Source organism: Cyanistes caeruleus, chromosome 2 (assembly GCF_971803275.1).
Source record: "Cyanistes caeruleus chromosome 2, bCyaCae1.hap1.1, whole genome shotgun sequence".
NCBI classification, from domain to species: domain Eukaryota; kingdom Metazoa; phylum Chordata; class Aves; order Passeriformes; family Paridae; genus Cyanistes; species Cyanistes caeruleus.
In genome coordinates this window covers 117,055,571-117,072,044 of record NC_141702.1, presented here as the reverse complement: position 1 = coordinate 117,072,044, position 16,474 = coordinate 117,055,571, and positions in this window count along the sequence as shown.

The window sequence follows — 16,474 nt, the reverse complement described above, 5'->3', positions numbered from 1 at the left end:
AGCTGGAGCACACAGGACATGTGCAGCCCCCTCTACTCCCCAGGGCTGAAGATGGTTCCCTGTTCCCTTTTCCCCATGTGGGCAGAAGAACTAAGGGAGCTTTTTCTCCCTCTAGAAAGGAGCTGCAAGCCAAGAGGATAAGGCTTACCAGAAAATTCAGGTTTGGTGTCACATATCTGTCATTGAGGTGTGTAAGAAAGGATGGACGGTGGGGATACCTAAGAATTTGGAAATAGTTCTGTATTCCACGTTACAGTATAAAAAACTGTCACAATTTTCAACAGGAAAAATCAAAGCACCTCCCAATCAACCATGTTTTTATTTTAAGGGAATTATTTGATGGAAATTCTCCAGTTTGTGAGGTTTCAGTCTAAACAAAGCAAAATCAAAATTCTTTTTCCACGGTTATTTGCATTCTTTGCCCATCCCTACTTTCAGCTTTAAGTCTCTCCACACGCACCTAGGTTTGCTCATCACACCCGCACACCTGGTTCTCCGTTAGGACTGCCTTGGCATGGCCCCAAGAGCAGTGGATTTTGAAGCCAACACCCATTTCTCATGCAGAGGACAATCCCACACCTATGGCTATGCTTTCAAATTATTTAAATCCACACAGGGCATCTGCAGAACTCAGCTGCAGAGGTCGAAATTTAGGCTGTTAAAACAATCTTGATGGAAGTCTGATTAAATTCTTACTGCATCAGGAACAGGGTTTGGTTTAGCTCAGGCCATGTGGAGGAGGTCAAGCTAAAGGCAGAACTCCCCATGAGGATTTTAGAGGCAGAACGGCCACGCAGGGAGTTCAGCCATCAGGCTACACAGTTCACCAAGTCAGGTGAGAATGGCCTGTGTATGTCTGTAGAAGTCACAAGTAAATTGCATTTGCACACTCTTCTTCTCAGACTTAAGAATTACAAACCTGATACTTCAAAACAAAGCTGGATGAGCTGATGCCTCACAGGCTTCCATGAGCTGGCACCAGAGCTGCAGTTCAAGGCATCCTCAACTTTAACATGAAAAACATGCTTTAAGGATGGTGAAAGCCTGTCACAGGTTGCCCAGAGCACCTGTGGATGTCCCATCCTGGAAGTGTTCAGAGCCAGGCTGGATGGGATTCTGATCAACCTGATCTAGAAGAAGGTGTCCTTGTCCACAGCTGAGGGTTGGCACAAGATGATTTTTAAGGTCCCTTCCAACTCAAAACTTTCTATGATTCTGTGTTACGAACATGGACACAAGCACATAGATCTGCCTGGATTGCAGGCAGCATTAACACAGGGACACCACGTACCAATAAGACTGGAACATGTTCAAATGATGGGCTGAGCTCATTCACCTCTGCCAGCATCAATTCATGTAGCCATGCCTTCCTACTAATCAGTATTTTGCAGGTCTGACACCAAAGGCAGGTTTTACAGTCCAGCCAGCTGCCATGGAATACCCTGGGGAGAACACAAGTGCGTCTGAAGAAATGGGACTTTGAGCAGTGCAGCTTTGAGTCTCCACCTTCATCACTGCTCTGCTGGGACAGCAGGGAGGCAGCTCATGGAGAGTGGGAAGGATGAGTAAAGGAAACCATGCTGGAAGAGATTCACTAGAGAAAATCCCTCAACCCAAAAGGCCTGTTCAGGGTATTCCTGAGGAGAATGAGGTCCTTTGGCTGGCACAATAAACTGTGATCTCTATTCAGAGGGAAGAAGAATATACTTTTAGGCTTGTCAGTAAAGTGGGCTCAGTCCAAAACAGAGGGACAGCTCAGTAGTAAGTTGGATCTGCAGCTATTTACTTTTAAGTGAGATTTGGCTCCCAGTTCCCAGACTGAAGTCAAGACTTTCTACCCTTTCCATGTTGACTGACCTTACCACTTAGCTCACCTAAAAGCACAGGACTCTCACAGGTTGTTTTAAGGTGTGGGAGTATTTCATCCCGCATTTTTCAAGGTCTTCTCCAGCCTGTATTTCTGCATCTCTGCATTTACAGTAGGGAAAGCTGTCTCCCTCTGAGCCCATGTTGTACAGACGATGAGAAAACCTCCTATAACATCCTAACAAAACATGCTTGAACAGAGCCAGCAAGATTTCACTATAAGCTATTTCTGTAGGTTAATTCTCTTGCATAACTCAAACGATTGACAATCATCCATAGAAGAACCAAAGAGGTGCTGAAAAAGAGAGGGGATCTTCGTAAGTCACATGGCACTAGTCCTTGCTGTTTCCAGCTCAAATTTTCAGTGTCAGAGCACCACAGAAACACAGAAGACAGAAGTGGTCCATTACTGACTCAGCTGAGCAGAGTCTTTGTGTCCAGCTGCTGAATGACTGATGCCACTGCACCTTTTACTTTCCTGAAGGGCCTGAAATGTTTTCAAGCTCCACCTATTTTCTAACTTTTCAAATTGTAATAGGCTGTGCTTTTATTCACTCAAATTGCCTTTGATTTTATTTTCTTTTTCCTCTTTTTTTTTTCCCAGATGGAAATTATCTGGAAAGAAACCCTTCGGTAATAGAGAAACCAGCAACTTGTGGGATGAGTTTGAGACTGCTTGGGAAGAAGAGACCCAGGGAGCACACATTATTTATCTTGCATTACTCCACTTTTTTCCAAACGTGTTTTTATATAACATGACAGGTTATCACTTCTTGCCTTTGGCTACAGATGGGTAGGACTGCAAACAATCAAATGCAAATCAAGAACAGTCTACAGCAGACACACCATTGTATTGTCATGGCATCACTCCTACTCACTCCATTAGTCAAAGCACTCCCTCGCTTTGGTTATTTGGATGGAGTAGCTGGGTGGAGACAGAGTGTGTGGGTGGATGGCCCTTCTCCAGCAGAGCAAACACTCTCCTCGGGGGACGTCTCTTACGACAAGGAATTCCTTGTGACATCATGGGCTGCTTGACGCGGGAGTGATGTGCTCGAGCTGGAATGGCTCCCACTGAGTTTTATAACACAGCCAAAACAGGATGAGCAAATCCTACAAGGATAATCAATTCAGGGGCGTGGCTGTACTTATACCAGGATTTTTCCTTCCTTCCTTTCCCAATAGTAAGATATGTTTCAGAAATGCAGCTTCTAGCCCCAAGACAGCTGGATGCACACACTGACTGTGATTAGCAGAGCTCTCCTTTTGTTGGGTTTATGCACAAAATACCAGCTCAAAAGTTTTCCCTTTCAGGATCAATTAAAAGAAATCTCCTTAACACAATCTCATAAAATAACCCAATAGTCTTCAAGAAAGGCTCAAACAGTTCTAAAACTTCAAGTCAGCCATGCTTTAGATTTAGATCTTTACTATTTGGAAAGGGCTGGCGTTTTCTTACCAGAAAAAAAAAACAAACCAAAACCGGCAAATTTGGCCTAGATGAACTAAGGAATTGTTTGTCCTGTCTAATTCACCAAAAACCCAAGAGACATTTACTCAAGTGCTTCACATCTCAAAAATGTTCACACAGTGTACAGACCAAGCTGGCATCATTGACAGAGGACATCTCATCCAGACGTAACACATTCTATAAATCACACAGTGGGCAGCACCAGGGGGATGAGGAATATCCTTTTTTTGCTGTTCTTGGTTAGCAGAGCCCAGCAAGCCCTGGTCACGACTACAAACCACAACAGAACAAGGCACACCAGGCATATTCGATCTTTAACTCCTGGGCAGAGCTTTAGGGCAGTAGATTTCAACTCCAATTTTCTGTGCTTTACTTGGCTTAGAACAACTGACAAGGGCAATTCCTACACACTTTTGTTGTTTCAATTAAAACAGTTGGGAAAGGACAGGTGAGTATGGCTATACACATCTAAGTAGGTAAAAACTATATCCTGGCATGATATTACAAAAACAATGTGATGAGATCCAACAAGCTGTAGTACACAGGACCTGATATTAAAAAAACAATCAGCTTGCATCAAAAAATTAAATTTTTGTCTTCTAGAAAAGATGCCATTAAGAAAGAACACACAGCTTTAGTGAGATATCATAACCTGGTATTAGCAAAATAAAATCCCCAAATAAACTATTATTCCAAAGGAAATATTGTACAGTAATTATAATTTAGTGAGAAACTAAAATGAAACTGTAACTGAAAAAATTAGGGGAACATGTACTGTGGCCACATCTCTTCCTTTGATCTGCTCACGAGGAGCTTGGTGAGATGGAAGAAGGAAAGATTTGGCTACTGGTAAAAAGAATTCCTCCTCCTGCACTACAGAACAGTCTGTAAGCCCAAACATACACTCACAGTAAGAGAGTTTCCAATAATAGGCAAAAGTACAGCACACAATTATCTGTGTTACACAATGGCTGGAAATCTCATTTGTAATGAATCCACAGGTTCCCCAGGAGGTGAATCTCTGCCGTGGTTCCTGCAATAGTTCAGGATCTCTCCCTAAGCACAAGCAGGGCAGGTTTGACCCTGGCTGTCCCCCACATCCCAGGACACCATCCTCCCAGGTTGTATCCTACTTCTCCTTGACACCACACTACACAAACACACCCTGCCAGGCCCCAGCACACCTTTCCCATTATTTGAAGTGTTTTTCACTGCAGAGCACATGTGCATTCTTCCAAACATGTGTAAGAGCTCCAGGGGCCCGGGGGAGCTGCAGCCCCCGTGGTGTGCAGCAGGAACACAGCCAGGCCGCCTGAAAAGAGAATTGCCCTGAGCAATGCTTATTCTTAGATTAGCTGCACACAACAGGGAGATCTTCCTATCTGAAAAGTGCATATTTGGAGAGGTACACCACCTGCCAAGGCTTTCCCAAGTGGCTCCCAGGTGCACCAAGGCTAGCAGGGGTATTAGAGAGAAGGTGAAAACAAACTCTGGCATAGGAGAGAGGGAACACACTGAATTCTCCTCTTAATCCCTGATATTTAAGGGATCGCTTTAAACCCTGAAGCACGAGATTTGTGATTCCTGACAGCATATGTTCTTTATTTGGGTTATTCCTATTACTCCTATCAGTGTTTGCTATTGTCTTTTCTGCAACACGAGCTTGACAGCCGATGAAAGCAGCACAGGTGACTGGCAATTTTCTACGATCCTCTCCCCTCACAGTCCCATTCCTCACTCTAATTTAATCAGGTGCTTTTAGCCTGGTATATCATGCTTTACTCTCCAAGGCACGCTACACCTAAGGCTCACCTACACACTGTGTCACTGGCATCTTAAATCACCATTCTGGCTCCAGGGTAGCTCTAAGAGTATCAGCATGTACTGACTATCCCTCATTAAAATTCAGCAGCGCTGGAGCAGATGAATTGTGCAACCCCATTGTTCCTGCTGTGTGGTTGCAGGCATTCATATAATCTTATTATGACTTTTGGGTGGTTCACATGCATATTTACACTTTAATTTTCTGTGCTGTAGGTTCAAAGAGGAGCGTGTGAAATAGTAATATATGGCTCTTGGAACTGGGAAAAGATTAAGAGTCTCCTAAAATAAATACAAAGTGATCTAACATCACCACGGTGTAGAATTAACACTGGAGCAAGGAAAAAAAAAAATCTGTAAACTGTTCTGGGAAAATTAGTATTTTTGTTTTGGAAAAAAGAACTGTCTTTGAAAATCTTCATGTTAAGTAAAGGTTCTAATATTGTTAAGTTTCAGTAATGCCCTGGAGCCCTTTCCACAGTACAGATACTCACTGTGTTTGCCACCAGATAAATCCAAAATGGAATTGCAGTGCCCTCCTCGGGGATCTTCCCTGCATTTCATTAGGGACCATCAGCAATTGGCAAAATGAACAAAATCAGAAGGAAATACTTAGGCCTATTTTCACATAAGGAATTTTTCCTTAAGGGACCCATCAAAGAGAGGTGAAGGGAAAACACTTCCCTGTTTGTTATGAAATCCTTTTCCTAGAGGATTTACATCAACAACCTAGGGATACCTCAAAATATTTGAAACTTTGCATAATGCTTACAAAACAACACAGATGAGCAAGCCTTGGAAGATTACAAGGAAGTGTGGCTGCTGATGATTCCCAGAAAAATGCTTTCATCACAAAAATACAGCTTGAGGGAGAGATAAAGGAAAAGGAAAGACTCAAGGAACCTTGACCTGACAGGGTAAGAAATCCCTCTATATATAACTATGCTGAGTTACCACACTGGCAACATCAGCCCTAGCAGCTGGCAACGACATCAACAACCCCTGTAAGGAACAGCACTTGGATTTGGATCCTCAGCGTTGTCACCTTCCCCCTCCAGAAAGTGTGGCCAAGGCATCCTCAAGGTTCCAAAACATGGACTGATTTGTGCCTTCCTCCAGTTTCCCCTGATGAACCCCAAACAAAATGTGTGCAACTCAGTGTTAGCTCAGGAGGAAGGTGCTCTGAGCTCTTTGCACTCTTCACAGCACACCTACACTATTTCCATGTGCTTTTATTGACACAACTCTATTTACATTTCTATTTGATGTGTACAATGTACATCAGGATTTAATGGCACAGACAGGACAAGAGTCCAAAAATTCCAACCTATTTCTCAACTACGAGACTTTACTCACCCCAGCCCTTGGCTCCTCTACAAGGACCACCAACAGAGGCAACAGCTGAAGACAACTGCAGTAGTTTTCTTTGGAATATGAACACGAGGAATTCAGCTGACACTGGAGGGATTCTGGATGGTGGGTTATACACCTGCCAGGATGAAGCAGCTATTTAGAAGGCTGTCTCTGAGTTTTTCCCTTCATTCCCTCACCAAGAAAAGAAAAGCAGCCCATCACATAAGGTGATGCACGCCCCACATGGCTTCTTTCCTCTCCCCCCTTCCACTTCCTCCTTTTTTGGTAAGGAGAAGAGCAGCAGGAGCAGCCATGAAGTTTCTCCTTTTCGTGGTTTAATTCTGCAGCGTGTGATCTCTGCTTTCTTTAGTCACAAGCTGGCAGGTACAGCTTCAGTGAGGCTGCTGCAGTGGAAGTTCAATAGACAGTCTCAAAGGGGTGGCTAGCACCAATGACTTAAACAGAAAATCTTGTGTTTACTGGTCCAGGATCAAGCAAAACATACTGGCCTAAACCTTTCTTATACATATATTAACATACTTCATTATATGAAGTCTTTAACCATAGTGAGTGAAACATTACCAATGGGAAACTTATTAAAGTTGGAATCCACAGAATGGAATGTTTTGATTTATTTTTGCCTACCCTCTCCCAGGAGACAATCAAAGAGTAAACAATATTTTAGCTTTCCTCAAATTAATTATCTGTAAGCTTTTCCCCATCAGACTTCACTCTTGGTGCAGAATAACACACCTCCCCTCAGGAAAAAAAAATCTTTAAAATCCAGAGGAAACATCTTAGCACCTTTTATGTGGCCCAAAATAAATAGACCATAACCCAGTAAAATCTTTTTTTAAGAATAATAGGCAAGGAAATGGCTAGAAAAATAATTTCTGAAAATCCAACAGCAGAACAAAACAGGAAAATGTCTGGGTTTTTCATTTGCATTTTACCAACACCCACTTTCTAGTCCACTGTTTTCTTACCATATGAATACTGGTTTTACTTCATCACACTAATTAAACCTTTCAGGTGTTAGAGAGTACTTTCAGAAATAAATACCTGGAGGCTGTTTATAGATGGAGAAGTATGACAAGGATGCTCTAAGTACAGGAATGCTAAATAAAATCACTGCTGAGGGAAACAGAAACTTGTTCATCAGTTCTTGTGTTTTAAAAAATTTTGAGCCTTTTCTACATCATTTAAAGCTGTGCAAATCAACAGTATTCATAGTGCACAAAGAAATTATCTCTTATCTTTTTTATACAAAATAGAAGCATTAGCTTTATAAGGAAATCCTTTTGTACCAGGACTTTGGAATTTAAAGTTGTGACAGATAAGCAAGCAATTTGAATGTGTTTAATACTGGAATGATTTCAGCACAGCTAAAAATATTGGATGCCTTTTGCTTCAGAATTTGTAATTTCTCAGCACAGCTTTCTTATTTAAAAGTCTATCTTTTCTTTTCTTTGATATTTCATGATGGGTTTTTTTAATCACATGGTTTAAAAAAACCCAAAACAATGTATTTTGAAAGACAATTTGAAAAAAAACCCAAATCCAGTATCAACAGTGGTTTTTCTCTGAGACATTTAGAGTTCACTTGGATTTTTCCTAAGAAAAAATGCCAATAATTTTCTTTCACATTCTATAAAATCCAGATCAGAGTGGGATCCTAGTGCTCCTAGCAGGATGTGAAATGTAGCACACAGGACATGTAGAACTCCTGACTGCAAGCTGAAGCTCATCTTGCTCAACAAATGAGAGTAACTTCTCCTGGGTGTTGTAATTCTATCATCACTTGGAATCTAAAATCAAGATTGGATGCCTTTCTAAAAGATGTGCTCATGGATCAGTCTCAGATTAATGTCTTTGATAGTTTCTGTACTTGGTAGGAAATAATATAAAAATAGCAAGGTCAAATTCTTTGGCTTGTTTTACACCACAGGTCAAAGTGGACAACCGCAACTCCCTGAGGAGCCTTGAATTCACTGCCATCATCAACAACAGTAGTAATTACTGTAAGCCTGGAATATTTGATTTAAATCCTGATGGCAAGCAGTGGAGAAGGGCATGAATTACCATCAGAGCACAATCTGTTTGAATCCTAACTCACTTCACAAGTGAAATTTTAGGAAGTCTCCTGGCTCTGATCCTTTACTGTGGTGCAATGCAATCAAGTTCAGTGTTAGTACTGCAGAGTTTCTCCTTAAACAGATATCAGGGATCTACCATCTATATTACACATGGCAGGGAAGACATCTTTTTTCAGCTAAACCTAGCAGGTGAGGTTCAGCTATTCAGAAGTCTTTGGAAGAACAAAGATCATCCTAACAGGTCACATGGACAGGGATACTGGAGACAAAGCTGACTCTTCCACAGGTGGATGTTTCTAACAATGTACAATTCTCCACTGCAAACTAAAGCAGAAGACAGAGGTCTGTGATACAAGGGGTACAAGCAGTGATCAGCTCTGATACTTAATCATTCAACACTCCTGAAAGCTGACTTGCTACCCTTGCTGGAAGAGAGCTCCAAACTCAGCACAAACCCAGCTCCCAGTGCTGCTCAAGGTGGATGAATCACTCCGAGTGCCATTGGCTCAGAATGACTGCACTGACAGGTTGGCTTTAACCACTGCAGCAGCTCCTTGTTTAGTACTAAGATGAGTATAAGCCAAATAAGGTTTTGGCTCTGATTTATTGCTATCCTCTAGAGAGGATGAAGACTTTAAAATAGTGTGTAAAGTAGTGGATAGGAGCTGAATCCTCTCTTTTTCCACAGAATGATTTTGATTTTCTCACACGGAAAAGGTGGGCCAGTCAGAAGATGCTTCAGAGCCAGTGTCTGAAAATAAGTTTTCACACAGCCCACCTCTGAATGGAAGGCAGTGTAAATAACTAGGATCATGCTAAAATTGCAGAAAAAATCATGTCTTCATCTAGATTTCTTGAAAAGCTGACTGAGGAGACAGCTGCAGGCTTTGCAATATCATCTCTCTCATGCCAACACCTCTTGGACCGGGCAGAAGGCAGGAGTGTTCCCTGTGGCTATCAAAGAAGATGCACACGTGCATCTTGCTTTGCATATTTCCTGTCTTGGGTTTACAAAAAGATTAAAAACCCAGCCAAGCCACAGGCCCATAAAATTTGTTGGCCACAGGAGCTGCTGTACACAGCAGGAGATGCTCCGAGTCAGCTGCGGGTGCAGAAAAGCCTCCCAATCTTCCAACTTTGGCATAAACAGGGATGGACACATCGTGGTGACAGTCTGTCCCTGCAGGACAACCTGCACCCCATCTCTGGCAGGCTGCTCTAGGTTTTGCAGGAGTTCTTTGAAATTGGAGGAATTTTTGTTCAGCGCCTTTTTTTTTTTTCCAATTAAAAGCCTTCTTTCTGTTAAGAAACATCAGACGTGAGAATATCTAAGATTGAGAGCCCTTCTTTACCCTTGGTAATAAAAATGTGGAGTCTGGAATTTTGGAACTTTTGATTTTTTCAGAGCGTCTGTCTTTCTCAAACTGTACACAGGACCAGAAAATAATAAATTGAGTAGCAAAGCAAAGAGGAGTGAGGAGGGAAATAAAAACAGACAAGAAAGCCTTCAAACTTCTCCAGTCCTGGATGCTGGCAATTGTGACAGACAAGGGCTTTTCAGAGCAAGTGCATGTTTCCAAGGTGGATCCCACAGCTCCATCCCAACTGTGTCCCCTCCAATCCTTGCCAGCCCTTGGCTTCCCTCCCCAACCCAGCTGGGCAGTTCTTCCCTGTCCACATTCCTCCTTTTTAGAAAGGACTTTAATTTATTTATTGAGTTAAACCTTACACCTTAAAATCTAATTTTTACATTAAGAACTGTTAGCATAAGCACACAAATGGTTTCTTCCTCACATGCAAGCCCTAAAACCCGCGAAATTGCCCAGAGTCCTCTGATATTCATTTTCTAACTGAATAAACTGAGACATGCCTCCTATGTTCACAACAGCTTTTGAACCTCTTAATCTCAGGACTAAGAGTTTCACAAGGGTAAATCCTCTTGGCTCTGGAAAAACATCTCAGGGCTACACACATTTTTGGCAACACAGAAGTCGCTCCAATAGCCAGCTGCAGTTCTGAACCTGCCATCTGAGGGGAGGATAAAGACTTGGGTGTTGTTTAGTCTGGAAGAGAGGAAACTGAGGAATGCATGTGACAAAATGTCTTCCAATGTGTAGGGACTTCTAAGAAGAGAGGAATGATTAATTGTTCTTCATAGCCAGTGGAAAGAGGAGGAATCAGCATTAGCTCTAGCAAAGACAACTTAGGTCAGATATTAGAAAAACACTTCAGCTGGAATACTGGAATACTTCAGTGAAATACTGGAACAAGCAACTTAGGAGTGTGGAATCTCCTTCACTGAAATTATGCAGACAAAATTTAGATAAATACCACTTTACAGGCAACCCAGAAATATGGAATTTCCTTTGCTGGAGTTTTAAAGAAAACATTAAGACAAATGTCTGGTAGGCATGGCTTAGCTACACTTGATCTGTTTCATCCAGCTCAACAACCTCCAAGGTTCTTTCCAGTCACTCCATGATTTACAGGGCAATGGTAAATTCTCATATGATGGGTCCACCCCCACCTCAACTGCACGAGACATTGAACACACACGCGCTTTGTGGAGAAGCTCCAAGGAGCTAAATGTTAAAAAAGGAAATGGAAAACAAAATTGCTCAAGTCTTGGTGTATGTAACAAATTAGCAGCAGACAGGTATCATCTCTGCAATCTTAGAACTCCCAGTGCAGTCACCCAGTCATTGGGTCACTTCCCATCATCTGGATGTAAAAGACCATCCCTCTTCAAAGCCTGTATTAGCCCTGATACCTTCTTCCTCTCATTCTCCCTTTGCTTAATGAAAGGAAGCACAGCTACTTGATGGCTGGAGTGCAATTAGCTGCATCCTGCTCAGCGTGGCTGAAGTTGTATATTTGCATTTTAATATTTTTCCTATTACAGACCTCCCTGTGCTCCCATAAAAAACACAGCCTCTAATCCCCTATTAACTGTATTTAGCAAACCTCAAGTGTTTCCTCCATTTGCAATCTGGCTGGGCTTCAGCCCTGAAGCAAATTTCAGGTGGCTGTGGTCTAAACATTAACTCTGGTCTGGAGCGATTTGAATTACAAACCAAACAGACTGTAAATGGAATCCTAAAGCACAGTCAGAGCTCAGTCTGGGAACCTGGCTTTGTGCTCCTGAGCCTGCAAACCTCCTCCTGCACTGCTCCTAGGGCAGTCCAAAAATGGGTCGTTACTCACAGAGAGGAAGCGCAGGTGTTACATTAAAGGACTGCAAAGGGAGCCATTTGGTACCAACAATATAGATTTATTACTCATAAATCTTTAAAATTTCCTTGTGTTTTGTGATTAAAAACACATCATACTTTGATTTCCTAACCACCTCCTGTGTTTTGCTTCCAAATTTTTGACAGCCAGTTAATTATGAAGTTTTCAACTTATTTGCCAAAGTCTACCGCACGCGCATTTGCTGCGTCGCAGCTAAAAGCATTCAGCCACAAATATACCCCTTTTCTACAGCTGCAGCAGCTATGACATGATGCATTCTTTAATTATTCACATCCTCCAACAATACAGAAGCATCATCTGTTATGCAGGAGGCTTCAGCTTCTATCCTCATAAAAAAAAACCCTAAAAAAACCCAAAGACCAAATTAAGCCTTAGTGCCTTGCTCAGACTGAAGACTTAAAGGAAAAACTGCAGGAAGTGGAAAAGGCCTGTGATTTTATCCACACAGCTGGCATTTTGTAGACTGCTTTTAACAGGATGCAAGAAGTGATCAGGTAGACCTTTAAATGACTAGACCTAAGGAAAGGTTTAAATAACAGAGTTATAATCGTTGGCAACAAATCAGCTCCTGTGCTTTTTAGCAAGAAGAAAGCTGCTGATGTGTTAGAGCTGGGCACATTGGATGAGTGGATGTCTAGGACTCAAGAATGCACCCTAATAATTATGATAGGTGCAGCCAAAATCAATGGGACTTTTCCTGTACTGGAAACCAGGCATGTGCTTCAATAGCTTCCTGAAGCAGAGGCTGATGGCACAAAAGGACAAGCATGTGCTGATACAAACTGCTGAACAACATTCTCCATTGCATCACAGAGATAGCAGAAATTTACCAGCAGACCCAAGCTGTCATGGAGGTATTTTTTCTGTAGAAGGTTTATGTTACACAATAGTTTGTCTTTTTACAGAACGGGAAATATTTTCTTCAGAAAATAGGGAAGGCTGTAACAGTCCTTTTTGAAAGATCCTTCTCTCTTCCTGTCTCAGTTGTAGCTATATGCTGGCTGCTTTTGGACAACCACTCGTTAAAAGGTGTCCTACAGCATTTAAGTAACTCTACATCTGAAAATTGCTAACCTTGAAGGATTTTCCATACCTGCATGAGGAATGCCTTAGGGAGATTGCTCCACAGACACTGCTTGTGGCCCAAATCAATAGAATAGAGTTTGATTTCTTTCAAGACAGACACAGGTAAAATAAAGCCTGTATCCTCAAGCAGTCCACACTCTAATGTCTAGCAAGTAAATAAATAAATCCTATTTGAATTACTTCGTTCCATTAACTTCTTCCTGTACAGCACAGGTAGTGGCTGGCCTGCTCTTGTGGGCCTGGGACCAGGCTTTCATTCAAACCTTTGCTCCTTTGTGCCCTCAGAACAGTCCCACTCATCGGCTACAACAATACTCAAAAATTTTTCTTTGGTATATTTGACTAATGACAGTTTTTATTTCCCTATTTGAGGTAAGACTTGGATTAGCTAAATGTCCAAGTTCTTACACTAACATCCTAATGCAGGGGAAGGACAACATAAGGAAATATAGTTGGACATCACACAGGAGGGATGCAGGTATTTATGAATATTCATTTATGTTCAAATATTCTTTCCCTCAATAGTCTTAATACCCTTGTTTTATATGCTGTGAGCTTGCATTGCTCCTTGGGATGTTTTTTTTTTGTGGGAATACACACAAATCACCTGTTTCCATGCCCAATGTGACTGAGCTAAGGTCTGTGTCCATAAAAAAGCTACTGGTTATTTGCCACTCCTTGCTCATTATTCCCTCAATGTCAGATGCCTAAATTTGACCTTGCATAGCTGGGAATTCCTGCTTGCCATAAAATGGGAAAACATGCCATGTGCATTTTCTATCCCACAACACTATCCAGCAGTAAAGTACTGCTTTGCAACGTTTCAGAGTCAGCAAACCAAGTCACAGGAGCTGCCCTGTGTCTTCAAGACTTTTCCATATCTTCAGGCAGGTGAATGCCAGGGTGGAGAACAGCCTCTGCCTTCCAGCTCCACAAACTCAGTAAGGGACATGCCTGTCACCTCTCCAGCCTGTCTTTGTGAAGAGCCCACAGACACAGACCTAAATTACCCCTGGGAAACCAATGGGAAAGCTCAGGGCAGTGAAGCTGAACACATCTGAAAATCTTCCATTCAACACACAAGAAATGGTCAATGCTGGTGAAAGATACAAGTGTGCCTTCTTCTCTGCCTGAGAAAATATTCTACAACAGAGAAAGCTGTCTGTTCAGTCTCATGAACTACCTCTGGTAAGAACTGCCTGGAGGCTGTGGTCCAGAAGGAGAGTTTAGATTTTCCATAAAGCAGGGAGGAGAAAAAAAGCTGACTGTTCTATGCCTTTGTTTCAGTGCCCCAGTGGTGAAGGCTTGCTGAGGCAGCCAGGCTGAATGCCCTGGCTCTGCTGGGCAGCTGAGACTCGGGGTTTTTGGAAAGGCCACATGGAGGAGGTCAGATCTGGAAAATGCCAGTGTCCAGCAGAGCTAGGCAACACGGCACCACAGAAAACAAAGGCACAAGGACATTTCCACAGCTGTGCCCCCAGCAAGGGCCTGGCACAACACAGCTCTGCACTTCCACAAAGACCTTGGCCTGGTTATGTTTTTGACCTCCTCTAAGAAGCGGAAGCCTTTCTGGCCTCTGGTCTAAGCAAAAATTGTTTCAGAAGAAGGAAACAGAATTCAAAGTGGTGCTGTCAAACACTTGATTAAATCTACATATGTCAATCATATCCCTTTTCACCATCCTGCCCCCATGGCCCCTGTGGTTTCTGGAACCAGCACATTCATCACTCCCATGCTGAATCCCACCACCAAGGAGTTGTGGATGCAGTGGAAACACTTCTGTGCAGCTTGCCCAGAGAGTCAGCTTCAGCCTGACTCTGCTGTTGTACAACCAAGGTGTACAGTGATATTCAGAGGCACAACACTGCTTTTTTTCTTCCTCCCTGTGGTTTCTGTGCTACAATTAATCTAATTTCTAGTGACCTGGCAAGAAAATGCTTTCCATGTAATTTGGCAACGACAGGTCGATGCGAAGCATTAGCTTCTACAAGCCAAGAACTGGATTTTCCCAGCATGGCTCCAGGTGCTAACAACAGGATGCAACGCGACCACCAACACCAAAGGCTCAGAAGTGAGGAGGTGTATTTTTAAACCATGGAAATAACAAGTTAAAGTAGGGCTTTGTTCTAGATTATTCCAGCTGGTTTAGGTCTTGGCATTGCAGCTAATCTCTAGACCCATGCTGATTTTGCTATAATTTAAAATGTTTTATAATTATTTCATAATCCATTATCCAAGTACAATTATTTTTAGCTTTGTCCTGGGTATGGAAGAGGACAAGTTTCAGTCAGAGGCCCAGCTGCAACAAAAGACCCAGGGGTACCAGGCACAGGGCAAGATACAGCCCTTTCCTCCAGCACCATGCAGGGAAGTTGCCTCTGTGCCCTCCACTTACAAAACATCATAAACTTATTACCTGAGTACAAACTGAAAAAAAACCCTCAGCCCAGACTTTTAATTTAGTTCTTTTTCTTGATGAATTAAGGTATAAATAATATTTGAACACATTCCCTAAATGTCTAATTCTTTATTCCTGGGACATGCACTTGAGAGGTTGTGTTTTATACTCGTGTCTGAATATAACAGATTCCAAAATGGATTTCTTTCTACAGCTGTGCAAAGCTTAGGGATTTCAGGTCACAGCAGACTGTACAAATATTTCCTTCAGGTTCAGTTCTCTGTGCTATTGAATTCCCAATTTCTCTCCACATTTCAGGTTCAACCAAATACTGAAACTAATAACAAGCCCTTGATCATGCCGAAATAAACCTTTATTAAAAAAAAGGTGAATTTTTGCCTAAAGGTGAATTGTTTACCTCCACAATCACTAAAGGAAAGCTCCAGGTTCACCTAAATGCATGTGGGCAATTTAACAAAGCAGTTTAGTGGTCAGGACCAACGTATTTGTACAAGTTTTACATAGTTTGAATTCCACTGTGATAACTATTACAAAACTCTTGGGTTATTTTTTTCCTCAGATTTGAAGAGAACTCCTCAACTTTTTCACTCCCCAGACACCCAGAAGAGTTGAGCCGATGCAGGCTGTCAGATATGGCAATGCCTTATAATGGGAATGTCCACTGAGGCAAAGAAATAACCAAGTCCCAGAGGCTTTTCCCAAATTCTCCCTCTGCCACAGTGACAGCACCAGTTTCAGCACAGCCATCAGCACATCCTATGGTCCAGCATAAATTGCATTGTCATTGAACATTCCAATTTATTGTCAATACTACTTACCTTGGACCCTTTCTGCTAAACAAAACTTGCTCTTAGGGAGGAAAAGGAAAAATGAAAACCAGCTATGGACATAATAGACCCCTTAAGTTCTTCTCCTACCCCCTCCATTTTCCTTCCACCCTCACACTCCTTTCCAGCCACATAATACATCCAAAGTATTACACAGGAGTCTACTTAGATCTACTCAGATTTTCCAACTGACAGGTCTTATATTCCAGCTGGAAAATCCTTTGGGTCTCAGTCATTTTTTCAAGAAAAACAAAAACCCTATTGGGAAATTAAAATAAAATCC